Here is a 19,489-nt window from a genome sequence, read left to right as displayed (position 1 = left end):
AAGTGCCAAAGTGATATTAGCCGGAAATATTTCCTTCGTGATTCGACAGTTATGCCTATACGATTTTGAATGAAAATTATCAAGCAGAAAAACAGTGTTTCATGTTAATCTTACATGGCAGACCTATTGCATTTAATAAAAAGTTCAAGGCCAGTGACCTCGAGGTTCACTCAGCGTACAGAAAAAGTGAGCACCAGATTAATTCCTGGAGACAAAGGCGGCCGGGCGTAGAGCTAACCACTCTACCCCATCAAGTGCCGAGGTTACGGACAGTGGAAGCCTTCACCCTATCGCCCTCCAAGGGTCTTCATGGCCTGTACGGAGATGACTGTGACTTTTTTAAACAACAATAATCGCCATAATGAGTAGCGGTGGCAAGCATGATTTGCTAAAAAATTACCTGAAGAAGTGAAGGTACTAGAAGATCCTCAGCTTCTTTCACTGAAGTAGTCAATTTATCGTTCGTAACTGAAAGAGAAGAGTAGCGTTGTTAGTACTCAACAATTAGCAGTATATCGTATGTTGGGAAAAGTAATTTATCTTAAGCGTAAATGAGATGAAAGGAGCATCAAACAAATTCTCATTACCATAAACATGGCACAAGAATGTAAAAAATGTTAACATTATTTCGCTTTCATAGAGGAGGATTTATTCATTTAGCGAGCGACACAACACAGGTTTCTAAATAAAAGTAATAATCTAAATAAAAATGAATACAAGTCATTATGAAAAATCACAAAGAAATATACAATGCTTATTTTATCATTCGTTGTGTTGAGGAGTTCTGTAAAACTTTCAGGACAGGACGGTGTGCCGAATGGTTTGCTTGTCCTATCCGCAATCGAACTCTAAAGAGGGACGAAAATTGCTCACATCCGCAGATTTTATGTGTACGTGTCCCTTGGGTGGTGCAAAGCGAGCAACAATTGTTGGCAACCAGAAAATCCTTGTGAATTCCTAGTTACTCTCATCACATTATCTCAAAGATAAGGGAAGGAGAGTAATAAAAAGAGGAAATATTTTAGATAAAATATACACTGACTGACAGAGCAAATGCAACACCAAGAAGGAGTGGTTCGAAAGAGATGAAAGTTGGGGAAAAAACAGAGACGGCACGGACGAATAATTGATGTTTATTTCAAACGGATATGCAGGTTACACAATGCGCACGGCATCGACTCAGTAGGATGTAGGACCACCGCGAGCGGCGATGCACGCAGAAACACGTCGAGGTACAGAGTCAATAAGAGTGCGGATGGTGTCCTGAGGGATGGTTCTCCATTCTCTGTCAACCATTTGCCACAGTTGGTCGTCCGTACGAGGCTGGGGCAGAGTTTGCAAACGGCGTCCAATGAGATCCCACACGTGTTCGATTGGTGAGAGATCCGGAGAGTACGCTGGCCACGGAAGCATCTGTACACCTCGTAGAGCCTGTTAGAGATGCGAGCAGTGTGTGGGCGGGCATTATCCTGCTGAAACAGAGCATTGGGCAGCCCCTGAAGGTACGGGAGTGCCACCGGCCGCAGCACATGCTGCACGTAGCGGTGGGCATTTAACGTGCCTTGAATACGCACTAGAGGTGACGTGGAATCATACGCAATAGCGCCCCAAACCATGATGCCGCGTTGTCTAGCGGTAGGGCGCTCCACAGTTACTGCCGGATTTGACCTTTCTCCACGCCGACGCCACACTCGTCTGCGGTGACTATCACTGACAGAACAGAAGCGTGACTCATCGGAGAACACGACGTTCCGCCATTCCCTGATCCAAGTCGCTGTAGCCCGGCACCATGCCAGGCGTGCACGTCTATGCTGTGGAGTCAATGGTAGTCTTCTGAGCGGACGCCGGGAGTGCAGGCCTCCTTCAACCAATCGACGGGAAATTGTTCTGGTCATATTGGAACAGCCAGGGTGTCTTGCACATGCTGAAGAATGGCGGTTGACGTGGCGTGCGAGGCTGCCACCGCTTGGCGGCGGATGCGCCGATCCTCGCGTGCTGACGTCACTCGGGCTGCGCCTGGACCCCTCGCACGTGCCACATGTCCCTGCGCCAACCATCTTCGCCACAGGCGCTGCACCGTGGACACATCCCTATGGGTATCGGCTGCGATTTGACGAGGCGACCAACCTGCCCTTCTCAGCCCGATCACCATACCCCTCGTAAAGTCGTCTGTCTGCTGGAAATGCCTCCGTTGACGGCGGCCTGGCATTCTTAGCTATACACGTGTCCTGTGGCACACGACAACATGTTCTACAATGGCTGTCGGCTGAGAAATCACGGTACGAAGTGGGCCATTCGCCAACGCCGTGTCCCATTTATCGTTCGCTACGTGCGCAGCACAGCGGCGCATTTCACATCATGAGCATACCTCAGTGACGTCAGTCTACCCTGCAATTGGCATAAAGTTCTGACCACTCCTTCTTGGTGTTGCATTTGCTCTGTCAGTCAGTGTATCAAGCCATATTCACGTAATTATGATTCCATTAAAATTGCATTTCCCTTCATAAATTATCCCCTCGAATGTCTAATCAAATTTAAAATATGTAAGTCCCGCTGTACCCTGCTCAATGACCATAACGTGGTTATCCTTACAGGTGCTCTGTGTGTCTCAATATTCGTAGTTTAACCACAATAGTTTGCAGAATGAATACGGAAAAATAATATTAACTGTATGATTATATGCACATTTTTTTCTCTCTCATGCTGAAAGCCTACAAAGATATCTCCATAAAAAACCCGAAATTCCTCAACATGTGGAAAATAAAGGCTATTACAAGCTATGATAACCACACTCAAGGGTAATGTTTACCTCTATGTTTAGAAACAATTACGGGTTTTATGAAATCTAAGGCTATATATGTCTGCCCAGAATTTGCTTATGCCGGCACCGTGGTGTAGGGGTAGCGTGCCTGGCTCTTACCCGGAGGCCCCGGGTTCGATTCCCGGCCAGGTCAGGGATTTTTACCTGGACCTGAGGGCTGGTTCGAGGTCCACTCAGCCTACGTGATTAGAATCGAGGAGCTGTCTGACGGTGAAATAGCGGCCCCGGTCTAGAAAGCCAAGAATAACGGCCGAGAGGATTCGTCGTGATGACCACACGACACCTCGTAATCTGCAGGCCTTCGGGCTGAGCAGCGGTCGCTTGTTAGGCCAAGACCCTTCAAGGGCTGTAGTGCCATGGGGTTTGGTTTTAGAATTTGCTTATCGCACTTCTAATATTTTCGACGACTTAACCCACGCCCATCCATGTGAACCAATCCAAACCTAATAGCTGAAATAGAGACCACAGACGAACACAGTTCCTATTTAGATTAAAATCGAAATTATTTGTATATTAGTTCGCAGTGTACAATCTAAATTCATGTTCAGCATTGTGAAAAAATAACGCGTTGAGAATCAAATAACAATTTTTTTTTCTCATGACACATATTCTTACTCTCGGAATGTGAGTAGCTCAACATCACAGTATCTTGTATACGTATACTGAAAGATGAAAGTGAAGATGGTAGATGATAAGAGTCCTCAAGTACCTATGTCGAAGATGTAGTAATAGATAGAACGCTCCGTATTTATTTGCTATCTACAGGTTGATTCATAAGGAGTTACCGCTTCTTGAAGAAGACCGGGCGAGTTGGCCGTGCGCGTAGAGGCGCGCGGCTGTGAGCTTGCATCCGGAAGATAGTAGGTTCGAATCCCACTATCGGCAGCCCTGAAAATGGTTTTCCGTGGTTTCCCATTTTCACACCAGGCAAATGCTGGGGCTGTACCTTAATTAAGGCCACGGCCGCTTCCTTCCAACTCCTAGGCCTTTCCTATCCCATCGTCGCCATAAGACCGATCTGTGTCGGCGCGACGTAAAGCCTTTAGCAACCTTTAGCAAGCAAGCTTCTTGAAGAGCTGATTGTTGAAAACACTTAAAGCAAATGTGGTCATATGAACCTGTACATTGTTCTACATACTTACAGAGTTACAACAATTTGAATGTTGTGTGTGAAACACGATTTTATTCTCCATGACTAAATGGTTAGCGTCCTGGCCTTTGGCCACAGGGGTCCCGGGTTCGATTCCCGGCAGGGTCGGGAATTTTAACGATAATTGGTTAATTACGCTGATACTGGGACTGGATGTATTTGTCGTCTTCATCATCATTTTGTCCTCATCACTACGCGTGGGTCGCCTACGGGCGTCAACTCAAAAGACCTGCATCTGGCGAGCCGAACTTGTCCCTTGGCACTCCCGGAACTAAAAGCCATACGCCATTTCATTTTTCAGTGAGTTAATTAATTTACTTTTACAAACAGTAGTAAAGTAATTAATTCCTATTGTTATCAGCACTACGGAATGAATTACAGCATTTTATAATTTTATCCTTATCTCATTTTTTGATTATGTTTATTGACTGTAATTCTCCGGCATTAAAATATTTAATTCTCTGTAAATCAAGTTTACATTACTTTCCCTTTGCTTCCAATGTTTCCTAACTGTGGGCTGCGTAAAACGTAGACTTCCAGGCCAGTCTTTTCTTACTTTCACAGAATTTCCTCATTGCTTTGTTCTGTTTCTCGGATAATATTGGGTTTGGTCTGCACCTTAGATGTTCCTCCTGGATGTGTTGATAACTTCATTTGCTTCCTGCACTCCTTTCGGTTGCGGATCATTATCCCTCTATTGCTTGTCTTCCATATTGGTTCGTCACCAAAATCTCTCAGCATCTACACTTTAAATTTTGTTTGCTTTTGCATACCATAAAGACAACTAAATGTAAGTAACTCCCTGATCGTTGAATGCATATACACATACAAGGAAAATGAGTAGGTAACTGTCGACAGAAAAGGTTGGTATACACTGAGTTTTTCGAAGAACTAGAATCCAAGAAAATGTTAATCTTTTTTGTGTGACATCCCTTCTATCTATATAACTGTTTAATTATAAAAATTAAAAGTATCTTAGACAACTAATCGTATTCAGGGAAGAATATTTTGAATTAATTATAATACATTTTTGTTAATGCTGAATAATAATTAAATATGTTGGAACTTGGTAGGAAATCCAACAACTATGGTACGAAAATTAGCATCTCCAATACAAATTTGATATCGTTTTGAAAGGAACGTGAGGGAATAATGTCGGATACATAATAGAAATAGTCGGCCGTGCGGCTGTGAGCTTGCGTTCGGGAGATAGTGGGTACGAACCCCACCCTCAGCAGCCCTGATGATGGTGTTCCGTGGTTTTCCATTTTCACACCAGGAAAATGCTGGGGCTGTACTTTGATTAAGGCCACGGCCGCTTCCTTCCCAATCCTATTGATTCCTGGTCGGGTCGGGGATTTTAATCGCGTTTGATTTATTCTTCTAGCTCAGGGACTGGATGTTCGTGTTTGTCCCAACATTCTCCTTTTCATATTCAGACAACACACCACACTACCAAACACCACAGAAACATGTAATAGTTATTACACCCCTCCACATAGGGTTGGCGTCAGGAACGGCACCCGGCCGTAAAACAGGAGCAAATTAACACGTGTGACACAGTTCGAATCCGCGATCCCACAGGTATGGAAAAGCGGAAGAAGGAGACTAAGAAGAAGAAGGAGGAGAAGAAGAAGAAGAGAAAATGGAATAGAAGAATCATTTACAGCACTTTGAAAGTATATTCTCCCAGAATGGTAGTGTATTAGGTGAAATTGCATTAAGGGGCACCAAAACTAATGCAAAGAGTGAGCATGTGCTAACGAGGATTGTAGAAAGATAATTAACAGACGAAACATAACTCTGCTGTCAAGTCGACTTCGTTTTACCTCACTCTAGGATAACTTGTTCATAATCTAGTGACAACAGATACAAGGGTAATGAGAATGATTGCTGGTGGAAACAATGGCAGGAAGGCACTTGTTATGCAGATATGAAGGCTAGGTACTCTAGGAATGAAATATATGCGTGAAGTAGAATATATGAATCAGCTTCGATGGTCGGGATATACGAAGCGAATGAGGAAGGATTTGTTACATACGAGATTAAATAACATAGCCATCGAGGGTAAGAGAACTGGGAGACGATGGTTAACTCACGTTAAAGGATTTCGAGGCAAAATTTGTATAACTAGAGGAATATACAGTTTGTATTGCAAATAAAATGTTACGTATGTTCTTAGCTCATTAACAGAAGTTTTCAGAAATTGTCGAAGTTCATACTCATTTGAGAAGATTTAAAATGGTGGACGAATATTAAGGTCAAGACCTCAAATTAGAGGGATAATGTGGTACAGTCCTCTGTGCTGAAGATGAATATTCCCGTTATTGTAGCTGTTACGGAGGAATAGAAAGTGCAGAAGGTTGATCATATTACAAATATATATAAGTAAAGTTGTACCGTTTTAGGTCAACTCAAGACCGAATCGGTGGTTTTTACTTTTCGTGTCTGTTTGTCTGTTTGTTTGTTCCACCATCACGTCGAAACGGCTGGATAGATCTCAACCAGACTTCATATTTAGAGTATATTCATCCCGGGGAAGGTTTCGATATGCATATCATTTAAAAATCTTTGAATATGCGGGGGGGGGGGGGGTTCATAGGAAAACCAGAACGGTTTCCTCCATATTCTCCTGTACTCTTGATTTTCTGTAAACTCCGTGGACCGTACGTGAAACGTATCCTCATTATAAACAACTTTCGTTATGTTCATAATTTACCTTACCCTTCACATGACGGAGAAATTTACTGACTGCTTGCCAGCAGGGAAATAACGTATTGCCATTTTCCTCATCATGCTTTCAAATTGGTGGTTGTTCTTTGGGCAAAAGGCAAGAGAGGCGTCAATCGGACTATCTGCGGGATATTGGCGGAATATCGTTGGAGGTTATAAAAGCCCTAGAATATATTAAGTAATAACACCACTAGTCATCTTCTTATCTATTTACCTAAGAATCACTGCGCCTAAATTTCTCCCCTGTTACCGCTTTATTATATCCATAATTCACACCAACATAATTTATTGAGGGGCATTTGATTTTCCAATACATTCACTTGGCATTTAAATATTATCGTTAACCGGCTGTCCTCAGTTATAATCCATTTTCTACTAATTTCAACTTTCTTAACTGTATTATTTTCTTCCTTAATTAATCCGTACGCGAGTGCTAGAATCTACTGGATATATTTTCATCAAACTTCATATTTAGAATCCACCTGTCCTTGGGTATGTTTTAGGGCAAATATTGTTTCTAAATCCCTGAACTGACTGGGGGTTTATACGAAACCGAAACCGTGATTTTGCACTCCCACAAAATATACATAACAAAAACTTAATGGAAATCTACCTGCCTTAATGGAAATTAATTTCTAAACCTTTTTTCTCATTTCCATCATTTCGATACGAATATTAATAAGGGAGATGTCATTAACGGAGCGTTTTTCGGTACAAGTCCCATCGGACTTAACTCAAGAGCGGGTGCGTGTAAAGCGTATTTCGTACAACTTGAAAACTACTGAAGATATTCGAACCAAGCTTTATATTTAGCATCCACCTGTCCAAAGGTAGGTTTTAAAGGTCAGTAACATCTCATGTTCCCGGAATGGAATGGTGGTTTATAGGGAACCGAAATGGTGATTTTACTCTTCCACAATATACAGTACACAGTACAAAACCAACCTGACTGGAAATTGACCAAACGTAATGGAATTCCATCTCTTTTCTTTCATATGCATTTTTTCGTCAGGAGGATTAATAAGGGAGATATCATGAATGGTCAGTTTTGCAGGTTAAGTCCAGCGGACATAGCCCAAATGGTGTTGTACGTGGAGCAGATCCATTATCTATCTTTATAAATAATCGTAACGACTGTGTGCCTCTACATTGACTATTTGGGTGAAATTTTCGCACAGCCACCCGTTTAAGGAGTAATAGTGCCCATCTGCATTTTCTTGGTTTAGTTTCCTGAAAGTCCTAATTTTTACCCTCCTCGCCCAAAATCCAGATTGCAGCATAATCTGCCAGACTATAAAGAAAATTTAAATTTGACAAAATTATACGTTTTAGCCTGTAACGGACGGTAAAATCTTTACATTTTTCACTTTTTATCCTCGAAGAATATCGAAATATGGAGGCAATTTTAATAATGGCGCAGACCTTCAGGAAGTCATATCACATAACGGATTGCACAATCTCCGTTCAGTTTGGAATGATCTACAACCTTGGTCTTTTGTCGTATCTGTATCCCTTTTACATTTGATTTTGCTCTATTAATCGATGTTAAGTAAATTTGGACTTTTCACATGCATAATTCATGCTTTCAATCACTTATGGTAAATATAGAATCATCAAACTCTTCACGAAAATTAGCCCACCCAGTAGCCATATGTGAGCCAAATACTATGTATGTAGCTGTCACATAATTATTCGAAAATAATGCAATGTGAGATAATCTTACAAAATCTTTACTCTGTTCAACGTTTCTAACCCAATCTGACCCAAGAATAGATGAGATATCATAGGACCAGCAATTTAGGCCACTAAAACCGGCGTCTTATGGTATAATCCTTTGTCGATATGACGTACGTTTAGCAGCATTTAATATGTAAATGAAGGTCTGCAATATTGTCAACATGCATATACTTTCGTATGTCGATCTATGTATATTCACTGATGTCGATTTGTAGTGATCGAGAAAGGGTGTGTCTGCTATTGTAATCAGTACTCCCCACACCGACTTTGACTGGCAGTAGGAATGGGGTCCTTCTCCAACTCCTGTGTAACTGGCATTAGTAAGGAAGGCCTACCATTGTAATGAATAGTTCACTTCTCGATTTGACTTGCAGAAGGCAAGGGAGCATGCAGTTTTGTTTAAAACTCCCCTACCCGATTGTGTTTGGCAGTAGGCAATTGTGCCCGCAATTATAAACAAATGTCATCATCTAAAATGTGAGTGGCATTAGGCATAGTGGCCTGCTATTTTGATGGAAACTCACCAGCTTGGTGTGACTGGCAGTAAGCTGGCTGGCAGTAGGAAAATGGGCCTGACATTATAATGATAACTGCACAACTCAATTTCGACTGATAGTAGGGCAGTTGCCTGCCATTATAATAGAAACTCCTCAACTGTTATCTGTTTGGAAGTAGGAAAGGGGGCTCCCATTTTAACTAAAACTCCCTACATCGATTGTGACCGCGCAGTAGGCAATGGGGCCTGCAATTATAATGTAAACTTCCCAACTCGATTGTGAAAGGCAGTAGACAGTGAGCCTGCCATTATATCACAAATCCGTAACAAACACTTTACATTAGAAAGAGCGTATGGGGACCTCCCGATGCTGTTTCTCGGATAACGCTAAGAGACATGTAATTTTAAAACAATCCTATTTACTGCATGTACAGTATTCGATATTCGAATACAATGTAGAATACCGTAGCCAAGCACGGGTACATTTGCTAGTGAAGAGATAAAATTGGTTGAACGATCCGGTGAATTTTTGCACTGAATATAGAAAAATTGATAGCACAAATTTTCAGACAGGCAGAACTTGTCCAGTTGCCACTAGAGGGCAGTGTGGAGATCGGAATGGTAGGGAAGGCCAAGACGTGATTATTGCAAACTAATTGAAGTGGCTGCAGTATGGAATAATTATATGGAAATGGTTAGCACAATATATAACAGTATGCAGAGCTGTTTCAAATCAGTCAATGGATTAATATGCTAATGATTATTATCATCAGTATCAACACCATCATTATAATGTTCAGCTCTTTCATTGAATGATCGGTTTAGTGGGCCCCGGTTTCGACTCCCGGCTGGTTGAAGGATTTTCATTTAAAAGTTGTTAATTCCTTTGCACTAAGGCTGGGTGCTTGTATTGTTCCTAACATCCCTACAATCCACATAACATATATAACGCTATCATATACCACAATAACACACAGTTTTACACACACGGAAGGTGTCAAGTGCTCTATCGGAGGGTTTGCTTTACAAGTGTTTCACCAGACTATTAATACTATTAACACACGAAATGAATTATTATTATTACTAACAACAAAAACAATGACGTAAATATTATAGAAGACTGGTGTTGATTAGGTTAAGACCACATGATGGAGACAGAAAATACCTCCTAGAGAAATGTCAGTACACAGTACATACCATGTTTAGAGGAGAGTTGTTGCTTACGGGATTTTTATCCAAATATATATATAAAATGCTAACTTGTAAGTTTCACAAAATTCAACCTCATAAACCAGAGGGCGTTAAAAATGCGAGTTGTACCAAAATCTTCCAAACTGTCTCAGTAGTAGAGGAAAAATGTTGCATTTTTTGAAAAGTGTCCGGCTCCATGGCTAAATGGTTAGCGTGCTGGCCTTTGGTCACAGGGGTGCGGAGTTCGATTCCTGGCAGGGTCCGGAATTTTAACCTTAATTGGTTAATTTCGCAGGCACGGGGGCTGGGTGTATGTGCCGTCTTCATCATCATTTCATCCTCACCACGATGCGAAGGTCGCCTACGGGAGTCAAATCAAAAGATCTGCATCTGGCGAGCTGAACTTGTCCTCGGATACTCTCGGCACAAAAAGCCATACACCATTTAATTTCATTTTTGAAAAGTCAACGGAAATATATTTTATTTAATTAATATAGGAGGATGTGAACACGCCGCCATGTTTTATGAAGTACCTTTCTTGCAGGGGGTTCATGTAACTAGGCAATGAGTTGCCTGTTATTTGAAAATAGCAATCCAACATGGCGTGTTCGAGATGTATTTTCATGTAACTAGGTAACTTATTGCTGAGGAATGTGTTCATTTTCGCACCAGATGGAAGAGCAATGCCATGTACCTACTCGTGTTGCAATGAATATCACGCAAACAATTCGCCATTTATGTAAGCGTATAGAAATAGTTTGATCAAATTAATAGACATAGGAATCTAAAAAATAGAACATATGTACAGTAATTATTTGTTTTGTAAGAGAAATTGTAAGTAAACGTAATAATAAATATATAAATAAGGAGACGACCAGAAATAATGAAGAAAAATATTATTAAAAATTGCATTAAGTAGAATTACTTTTAAAACATTATAACATACTGAGGCGTAACAGAGCACGCCAGGTATCAACTAGTATAAAATAATTCATTAAGTATAAAATATTTGGAAGTGAAGTACAGAGTTCTACACAGAGTGGCCCGCCGAAGTTGTTCACATCAAGTACATTCTGATTAGTATGTGTGCACATTTTCAAATATGGCACCGATAGGGCTTAGTAGCCCGAAGGTGAAGGAGACAAAGTCTACGCGTGACTCATACTTCGAAGAGAATGAACATACAAGAAACTTCGCCACATACCGTCACCCTGAATACAACGTTCAGAATGTTGGTGCTACAATTGAAAATCTGCAAACTTTACTACTCCTTTTCACCAGTGCCTCATTACTGCCAGTGGAAATAATTAATACCCCGAATGTGGCTGCTACGGTCAACTACAGTACGTGTGTGTTTGGTTCATGAGTCTATAGACCGGTTTGATGCAGCTTTTCATGCCATATGAGTGCCTGTGGTAATAATTAATACCCTGGATGCGGCTGCTACGGTCAGCTACAGTACGTGTGTGTTTGGTTCATGAGTCTATAGACCGGTTTGATGCAGCTTTTCATGCCATATGACTGCCAGTGGAAATAATTAAGACCCTGAATGTGGCTGCTACGGTCAGCTACAGTACGTGTGTGTTTGGTTCATGAGTCTATAGACCGGTTTGATGCAGCTTTTCATGCCATATGACTGCCTGTGGTAATAATTAATACCCTGGATGCGGCTGCTACGGTCAGCTACAGTACGTCTGTGTTTGGTTCATGAGTCTATAGACCGGTTTGATGCAGCTTTTCATGCCATATGACTGCCAGTAGAAATAATTAAGACCCTGAATGTGGCTGCTACGGTCAACTACAGTACGTGTGTGTTTGGTTCATGAGTCTATAGACGTTTGATGCAGCTTTTCATGCCATATGACTGCCAGTGGAAATAATTAAGACCCTGAATGTGGCTGCTACGGTCAACTACAGTACGTGTGTGTTTGGTTCATGAGTCTATAGACCGGTTTGATGCAGCTTTTCATGCCATATGACTGCCAGTGGAAATAATTAATACCCTGAATGTGGCTGCTACGGTCAACTACAGTACGTGTGTGTTTGGTTCATGAGTCTATAGACCGGTTTGATGCAGCTTTTCATGCCATATGAGTGCCTGTGGTAATAATTAATACCCTGAATGTGGCTGCTACGGTCAGCTACAGTACGTCTGTGTTTGGGCATGAGTCTGTAGACCGGTTTGATGCAGCTTTTCATGCCATATGACTGCCAGTAGAAATAATTAAGACCCTGAATGTGGCTGCTACGGTCAACTACAGTACGTGTGTGTTTGGTTCATGAGTCTATAGACGTTTGATGCAGCTTTTCATGCCATATGACTGCCAGTGGAAATAATTAAGACCCTGAATGTGGCTGCTACGGTCAACTACAGTACGTGTGTGTTTGGTTCATGAGTCTATAGACCGGTTTGATGCAGCTTTTCATGCCATATGACTGCCAGTGGAAATAATTAATACCCTGAATGTGGCTGCTACGGTCAACTACAGTACGTGTGTGTTTGGTTCATGAGTCTATAGACCGGTTTTATGCAGCTTTTCATGCCATATGACTGCCTGTGGTAATAATTAATACCCTGGATGCGGCTGCTACGGTCAGCTACAGTACGTCTGTGTTTGGTTCATGAGTCTATAGACCGGTTTGATGCAGCTTTTCATGCCATATGACTGCCAGTGGAAATAATTAAGACCCTGAATGTGGCTGCTACGGTCAGCTACAGTACGTCTGTGTTTGGGCATGAGTCTGTAGACTGGTTTGATGCAGCTTTTCAGACCATCCTGTCCTGCGTTAATGTTTTCTTTTCTACGAAACTACTACATCCTATATATGCTCTGATCTGTTTGTAATATTCATACCTTGGTCTACCCCTACTGTTCTTACCACCTACACTTCCCTTAACAAGCAACTGATCAAGTCCCGAGTGTCTAAGGTGTGTTCTACCATTCCATACCCCTTTCTGTTCAAAGTTCGCCAAATCCTTCTCCTCTCACCAATTCGATTCACTATCTCTTCATTCGTGATTCGATCTAACCCTATCACCTTCTCTCCGAACTGTGATTCAATTCCATACAATGCCATGCTCCTGACGACAGTCTTCAAAAATATTTCTAATTCGTATGTCATTGTTCAAATGGAGCACTTTTTTTTTCTAATGAAAGCCTGCCATTGGTTATGATAGTCTGCATTTTGTGTCCTCCAAGCTTCTTCCAGCATTAGGCATTCTACTACCCAAGTAATAATATTCATCTACTTATTTTATGATTTAATTTCCTAATTTAATATTTCCTGCAACATATAATTTCGTTCGACTCCACTCCATCACTTTTATGTATGTGTCCATACAATTCATCAATTTCTTCTGATCTTCAGTAGACTCAAATAAAATAATATCGGATATTTTATACCTTATACTTCGATTGTAATTCCCTTTGGTAATTCTGCCTTCATTTCGCCAGATATTTCATACACACATTGAAGAGAAGATGGGTACACACTTCAGCCTTGCCTCACTCCGTTCTGGATTGCTGCTTCTTCTTCACAGCTCTCGAATCGTATCGATGCAGACTGATTTTTGTGCAGATTGTAAATAATCCTTTTTTTCTCGAAATCTGATCCCGATCACGTTGTGAATCTCAAATAGCTTGATCGAATCAAAATCTTTTCTAGATCTACGAATACCATGTACGTGGGCTCGTCCTTCTAGTCCACTTCCAGACATACGAATGGGGGACTATTTCACCTCCGGAATATTATACCCGGAAGGAAGCCATCATCAGTGCATCATTCATTCATACGTACGGAGAGAGGTGCATGTCCTCGGGAGTCAGCTGCGACTGCAATATCCCATTGCTTTCAACCGTGTAGCAGTATCCACATACCAAGCCATGTTAGGTATGTTTACAAGGCCAGATTGTCACCCTTGCAAACTTTCGAGAGGCTGCTATCCCCCTTTCGATGAACCATTCGTCAGCCTGTTCTCTCGACAGATGCCCATTCGACATCGTTGTACCTGCTGCTCGGCTGTCTGCTTTATTGGAACGCACAAGCCTCCCCAACGCGCCGAGGTCACATGGTTCAACTACTTATGCGACAGAAATGGATGTAGTTCCATAAAAGGACTTAGTTTGGTGTATCGATGTCGTTCACCAGAAGGAAAACTCCCGTCCACTACACTTACAAACTAGGTGACAGTGATTTGCGATCAGTTTGCGAGATGAAAGACCTCGGGGTTTTATTCGACCACGAGCTTACATTCAATTCGCATATACTGAAAATGGTAGCTGAGTCGTACAAGACCCTAGGATTCATTATCAGGAATATAAAACCCTTCAAAAACACACAAACTTGCATTCGTCTGTTCAATACCATAGTAAGACAAAAAATAGAATATGCCAGCATAGTTTGGAGCCCTAGGTGTCAAACATATGTTTATCAGATTGAAAAATTACAAAAACGATTTTTAAAATACTTACAATATAAAAAAACTGGCTGCTATCCCCGTATGGTACCCTATAGTGATATCCAATTTCGGAGTGGAGAGTTTAGAAATTCGCAGACGGAAGGATGCAGTAAAATTTCTTTTTAAAGTTGTAAACTATGCTGTTGATAATCCTGAATTACTTTCTATCCCAAATTTCCATGTACCTCGCTTCAATTCCAGAAATAACATAACATTTTTAAATGTAAAATTCAGGACGTGTGCCCATGATAACTGCCGGTAAACAGACTCTGCAGTATCTTCAACAGTGCCATTCAGAAAAATAATGGCCTTGACTTCAGTTTGCCATTGAGTGAGTTTGTAACTGAACTTCATCGCGCACTTATATGAAGTCCTAAAAATAGGGGAAATTGTAAGGTGAAGTTCTATAATATTATGCAATATAATGTATTGCTTTATTTATTCTATCATTTTACTTTGTCGTGTGTTGTTCCACCGCATTAATGTAAGGTTTCTTTAGTCTTTAGAAAAATACTTTCATATTTTATATCAATATAATGCATTGCTTCATTTACTTTATCATTTTACTTTGTCGTGTGTTGTTCTACCGCATTAATATAAGGCTTCTTTAGTCTTTAGAAAAATACTTTCATATTTTATATCATTATTATGCAATATAATGTATTGCTTTATTTATTCTATCATTTTACTTTGTCGTGTGTTGTTCCACCGCATTAACATAAGCCTCTTTAGTCTTTAGAAAAATACTTTCATACTTTATATCAATAGTATAGGAGATTAGATAAAATTGTAGAATATAGTTTAGATATAAGTTTCACCATGTTAATTGTAGCTTATCTGTCGTAGTTGCCACTGTAATTGGGACACTAAGTCCTGTAGTGTGCAATAAATAAATAAATAAATAAATAAATAAATAAATAAATAAATAAATAAATAAATAAATAAATACATAAATAAATAAATAAATAAATAAATAAATATTTCCTGAATTCGAAGTCTCGGTGCTAATTAAAGCAAGGACACACACTTGATGTTCATGCATATGCCTCTTATTATTATTCCTAAATAAAAACAGCATACTGTTCACCTAAACTATTCAGAAGTTAATTTAGGATGAGAAACTTAGGTGCTCGACCGTGTAAGTATTGTAAATACTCATTATGAGATACATTCTTGTATCCTTACCTCAATATTACAGATATTAATGGTTTTAAGTTATTTCAAAAATTAATTTTAGAACTACTTAAAGTGACAACACAACAGGTATTACTTACATAAGCTGGAAAAGCTGTGAAGGAGAGGGCTATCATTGCTGGCACTGACCAGGGCCGGTACGGACACCAACAATAGGATCAATGTAGACACGTGCATTGTCAGCTGCACCTGTGGACAGAAGAATGGGTCCTGTCCCATTAGCTGCGCCTTGTTCGATCAGCCGCCAATTAGAGCGCAATGGGCGAGCAGTGTCGTGGTTTGCCAAGGGTGGATGTCTTCCTTCCCCCTCACGAGTTTACACTACCGAGTATTTCTCTGAATAAGTGGTTTTCAAGTTTTTCTGGAAATCACGTCATATCGCGGGAGCAGGGAATTAATGTACAGTGGAGCGTAGATTAGTCGGATTGTTAGGGACCAACGTTACCTCGATGTACGCGCATCCCTAGAAAATGGCTGAACAGAACTGCATTGAAATCAGTGTGTAAAGGCGAGGAATAAGTCACCACAATCTAAGTTATAATTAATTTTATTCATGCCGGGTGAAATGGTAGTTTAGGGGAAGGACTAACATATCATTTTCAAATATCTATATTATTACTTGTCCTATAGATAAATAGTACATAACGAAAGTTAAAAAAAGTACAATTTCCGATCATTCATGCCTTATACGGTTTCTTTTTTTTTTTTTTTTTTTGCTAATGGCTTTACGTCGCACTGACACAGATAGGTCTTTTTTGGCGACGATAGGATAGGGAGGGCCTAGTTGGAAGGAAGCGGCCGTGGCCGTAATTAAGGTACAGGGCCGATGACCTTCGATGTTAGGCCCCTTTAAACAACAAGCATCATCATCATCATTAAGGTACAGCCCCAGCATTTGCCTGGTGTGAAAATGGGAAACCACGGAAAACCATCTTCAGGGCGCTCCTAACCGCACGGCCAACTCGCCCGGTTTATACGGTTTCACCGTACTGGCTATGATAACAGAGATATTCATGAATTTACTTTACTGCTTAGTCCATACCAACACCAAGCGTCGCTAACGCGGAAGTATGGTTCAATCTGTTTAAATGGTGATGGTTTTGTCGTAATCCTCGTAAGGTGAAAATCCGCATGGTCAACAGCCCATATCGGCAAGGAAAATTGTGAAGATGACTGAAAATAAGAAAAAAGTCGTGTAGGAATCATTGCTTTAGGAACAAGACAAGAGGGAGCCCTAATATCACAGAGTCGGAAGGAAACTAAACGCGAAGGCCTTCAATATCAAAAGATCCCTTTCATTTTTCCGTCTGATTAGTGTTAGTAGAGGATAGTTGCCATGTTGTACTTCCTCCTAAAACAATAATTACCACCACCACCTACAGTATCGAAAGCCAATAATATTGATCAACAGTAACATTACATTGACTACTGTTTGTTGTGATGTGCTTTGTCTCTTTGCCGCTACAAATCTCCGATGGAATGGTAGTATGCCATTCTGGTTGATATATGTTCTGATAAATACTGGTAGGTAACACAACGATTCATCATAGTATTCTAGCTATATGATCCCTGCTATGGTGCGCTGATAGGAATACAGAATGTGCACACTTAAAGGAAAACGACAGAGTAGTGCTCACCGCTGTCTGTAGCCAGCTCATTCCAGCTCCGGAACTTGGCGTTATTAATGCTGCTCGTGAAAAGTAAGAAAATGTGCCATTTTACGCTTCATCGAGCGTTTGATATTATTGCATTGGTTTTAATGGCTACATTTCAGTCAGTAAATATTGTATTTTGACAAGGATACTGACATCATTATAATGACCTATGTCGAGATCGGCATAATATTTTTCTGTGTCTATTAGAGCTTCACGGAAAAATGCATGGATGGATTTTAATGTAACTTGGTTGTTCAAGAAAGTTCAGGATAACGGGGGTGCTTCAGAAAGGGCCTAGAATATTAACCTTGATGTATCTTTCTTACGGATGATTTTACACTAAAATAGCTCATGTTGAATTTTTGTTTTGTATTAGGAGAAATATCAGTGGCAGTTCCTACAGCTTTCAATGGACAATATTAAAAGAAATATATTTACTGAAGGAACTATGCCAATTGAACGGAGATATTTTTTCGGGGCGTCGACCTAGAAATATCTTTTTCCCCTACTTGACCATATGTTAGGATCGTGCGTGTATTTGGAAATTGCGGAAGTGTAAACTATTGAATGTGAGGAAAGGAACGTTAAGGACGACACAAACACCCAGTGCCCAGGCCAGGGATAATTATCATTTACAATCAAAATCCCCTGACCCGGCCGAGAATCGAACCTGGGGCCGCCGGGTGACAGGCGGACGCGTTGCCCCCTACACCGCGAGACCAGACAGCGGGAAGTTGCTGTATTAACCTATGTGTATAAAGGGAAAGGGTATTAAATATAAAGCTGACAATTAGAGGCTAGTCAGTTTTGCATGCGTTACATGTACGGTAAGCTTTGGGAAAGCATTATTTCTGATTATATGAGACATGTTTGCCAAATTAATAACTGATTCAATAGAAGGCGGTTCTGGTTTAGAAAAGTTTATTCCACCGAAGCTAAACTTGTACGAGCTGCTCGACTAAACAGTCTGTTCCGAGGTCCGGGTCCATGGCTAAATGGTTAGCGTGCTGGCCTTTGGTCACAGGGGCCCCGGGTTCGATTCCTGGCAGGGTCGGGAATTTTAACCATTATTGGTTAATTTCGCTGGCACGGGGGCTGAGTGTACGTGTCGTCTTCATCATCATTTCATCCTTATCATGACGCGCAGGTCGCCTACGGGGGTCAAATCAAAAGACCTGCACCTGGCGAGCCGAACTTGTCCTCGGACACTCCCGGCACTAAAAGCCATACGCCATTCCATTCCAGTGGAGAGATGGCTTGGCAAGAAATTAGTAGACGAGTAGTTCAAGTGGTATTTTTAAAGTAGGAAAGATTACAATTTGAGGATAAAGTTGTAATTCAAGAGTACAAATTGGGACAAATACAGTTATGAATAGTTTCTGATTTCCACCTCACTACAATAAGTAAATCCAAATATAAACTAAATTTCAGAGTATTTTTTAATGTGATATCTTCGAACAGATTTCTAAGAAAGACATTTGTGTATAAAATGGACTAGTTGCCTAAATTTTGAAAGATTTTTGAATATTATACCTTACTTCATAAACTCTTGTTTATTTCCTACGTTGTAAACTCTAGAGATAAAAAAAAAAAGATGAACTCTTACCTGATTCTGATATGACGGTAGACTCTGCTGGTCTGATTATACCATACCTGAAGAAATCTGAGTCTTATATAGTTGGGGAAGACAATAGTCTTCAATAGGATACATGTTACCGTGATAAGATATCATCAACATGAATTCAGTGATAAGGTATTCTTAAGAGATTTATCACAGATACAAATAGCACACAGCAACTGTGTCCCTTGTCCACGGCTGATTGATCACAAGGGTTAACCCGTAGAGGGGATGGGTTGACATGTCCGCCTGATTACCTGGTAAGTGGGTAACAGCGCGCGACCAGCATGAACATTCAGAGTTTCTACCACAGGGAAAGAGAAAACTCCTTTTTTGTAACAGGGCTGATATCTGTATTGTCTAATTTAGTGCTTAGAAATATTGCGGTAATCATCCCAGCATAGACTGAGTGTATGTTAAATATTCGAAAGTCTT

General features: G+C 40.7%; 1 long non-coding RNA gene across 1 annotated transcript; it reads right to left on the bottom strand.

Annotated features, from left to right (window-relative positions):
• Positions 1-334: 334 nt before the first annotated feature.
• LOC136871966 (uncharacterized) lies at positions 335-19,080 on the bottom strand. Its single transcript, XR_010859847.2, has 3 exons — positions 19,043-19,080; positions 15,862-15,970; positions 335-468 (listed from the first exon to the last, which is right to left on the bottom strand). It is a non-coding gene; the product is annotated as an uncharacterized lncRNA (long non-coding RNA).
• Between the last annotated feature and the right edge of the window lie 409 nt (positions 19,081-19,489).

The sequence above is a fragment of the Anabrus simplex genome, chromosome 4 (assembly GCF_040414725.1).
Source record: "Anabrus simplex isolate iqAnaSimp1 chromosome 4, ASM4041472v1, whole genome shotgun sequence".
NCBI lineage: Eukaryota > Metazoa > Arthropoda > Insecta > Orthoptera > Tettigoniidae > Anabrus > Anabrus simplex.
Note: the sequence above shows the minus strand (reverse complement) of the source record. Positions and strands in the feature narration are given on the sequence as shown.